Here is a 2259-nt window from a genome sequence, read left to right as displayed (position 1 = left end):
CCAAAGAATTATACTATGACGTCACACCTTTATGCTACTGCTGTTTACATCAATGAAGCAAGGGTACATTGTTGCTGAGAAAATGGCGTCAGGCAAATCTATGAATGTGCGTTTAAAGCAAAGAGCTGTTATTGAGTTCCTTACTGCAGAAGGAGCTGCACCCATCGATATTCATAGGCAAATGAAGTTTGTCTATGGTAAAGCATGTGTAGAGGTAAGTACTATTCGAAGATGGGCAAAGGAGTTTGCTGAAACCAGTCAAGCAGAGACAGATTTGCATGACCAAGCTCGATGTGGTCGTCCCAACTCTGCCAGTGATGTTCAACAACAGGAGAGAGTTGATGAGATCATCCAAGCAAACCAGCGGATCAAACAAGAGATGTCAGTGAAAAGCTAGGGATTTCTGTAGGGAGTGCTCAGTGTATTATCCATGGTGTGTTGGGTTACAGGAAAGTGTGTGCACGGTGGGTTCCCTTCATGTTGTCACCAGAGCTGAAATTGAACCGAAGTCAAGTTAGTGATGAACTCCTGGCTCTTAATACCGATGAAGGTGAAGCTTTCTTACGACGCATTGTTACAGGAGACGAAACTTGGGTACACCATTATGACCCAGAGAAAAAAATAAGACAGTCGAAAGAATATAAGCACTCGGGCTCACCTAGCCCCATGAAGTTCAAAGTTGTTTCATCTGCAAAGAAAGTGCTTATGACAGTGTCCTGGGACTGCTATGGTCTGGTTCATATGGAATTTTTGGAACAGGGCTCCACTATCAACTCTAAACGATATATTGAGACCCTGAGAAAACGAAGAGGACAGTTGTCACGAGTTCGGCCAGAAAAAAATATAATTTTGCACCATGACAACTCCCGTCCACACACGAGTCGACAAACTCAAGATGTCATGAAAAGTCTCAGATTTCAAGAGACCTTACCGCATCCATCATACAGTCCAGAACTTGCTCCATCTGACTTTTATCTTTTTCCTAAGTTGAAGGAGTACCTCAAAGGAAAACGTTATGCAGATGACGATAAAGTTCAAGAAGATGTGCGTCGCTGGTTCAGAGGAAAACCACATGAATTTTTCGTCCACGGCATGCAACAACTTATTCGACTTTTGCGGATCTGCATCGACAAAGAAGGCGACCATATATGTTGAAAAGTAAAGGTACTGTCATGTAGCAGATATCCTAAGCTTTCATTTGGTGCATAACTTTTGTATGTAGCATCAGTAATAACGAAATTATGAACTTGGAGGCAAAACTTTTTGAACGACCCGTGTAATTACTTCCTGAGGCTACCACGCTCCTCTGCCTGAGCTCCTGAACGATAATAATATGTATTTCTAACATTTATGGGATCGCCAGAATCACATTCCATATCCACTCAGGATAGCCCTTGTCATTAGCAGCATCTCATTCAGAAAGATCTTTAAATAAATCAATATCAACTTGGGTAGTAAACGCGGTAGGTTTTTTGTTTTGTTTTGTTTTTTTGTACGCGTTTTGTTTCAGGTGGGCCGGGTTTGGGATGGGGTCTCGCTCACCGCTGTACCGGTGGCTATAGGCATACGGACAGTTTTATGCGACCGGTGTACCGGTGACAACAGCTCAAATGGTTAACTTCGTAGATATAGGTGTCCTTCTTTCCTATCAAACATCTATCGTCTTAATTTCTCCTTCTTTTTTGTATTTATCATTCCCTTGTAACAGCACCTCTACTCTTCGGCACTTATATGACCTAATTGTGTTACAAGTGCCTCAAAAATCTTTCTGAAACATAAAACATGTGTAGGCCTGTATTACAAAGTACAACCGCTATCCAAAACAATTCTAGCATCTCTACTGTACTTCTGTCACTTTTAAGCTCAGCTCATGTTTTCTAATTTGCCTACAGTTCCAGTACTACAACTTTGCATTTTCTCATGCATCTTTCCATGGCAAACTTTATACCTGTAAGACTTGCTGAAATCCCCGCAACACTACCGGTAGGCTATTTCTCATACATGTACAATCCTACCTCTTTACATTTCCACTGACTAAAAAAAATTGCATTCTCTCAAACTCCACCCGCGTTGTAACAATATATACAATCCCTTGCCTTGACACGTCCTGAACTAAGACGGTCACTTGGTTCTCTGATTGAACAAATCTACTTCCCTCTTGATATTCTGTTACAGCAGCAGTGTTTGTTAATATACAAAGCAAAGGAACAAAAAGGACACCAACATGTCAATAGTTAAGTACATAATTGGGCAATTACC

The 2259-nt window shown here is 41.3% G+C and overlaps 1 protein-coding gene across 1 annotated transcript in view; it reads right to left on the bottom strand.

Moving 5' to 3' along the window:
- LOC101847010 (cystatin-B) overlaps positions 1-2259 on the bottom strand; it is a 7485-nt gene that overhangs the window by 1329 nt on the left and 3897 nt on the right. The window lies entirely within an intron of this gene.

This window comes from Aplysia californica, unplaced genomic scaffold (assembly GCF_000002075.1).
Source record: "Aplysia californica isolate F4 #8 unplaced genomic scaffold, AplCal3.0 scaffold00019, whole genome shotgun sequence".
In the NCBI taxonomy this organism is placed as follows: Eukaryota; Metazoa; Mollusca; class Gastropoda; order Aplysiida; family Aplysiidae; genus Aplysia; species Aplysia californica.
Note: the sequence above shows the minus strand (reverse complement) of the source record. Positions and strands in the feature narration are given on the sequence as shown.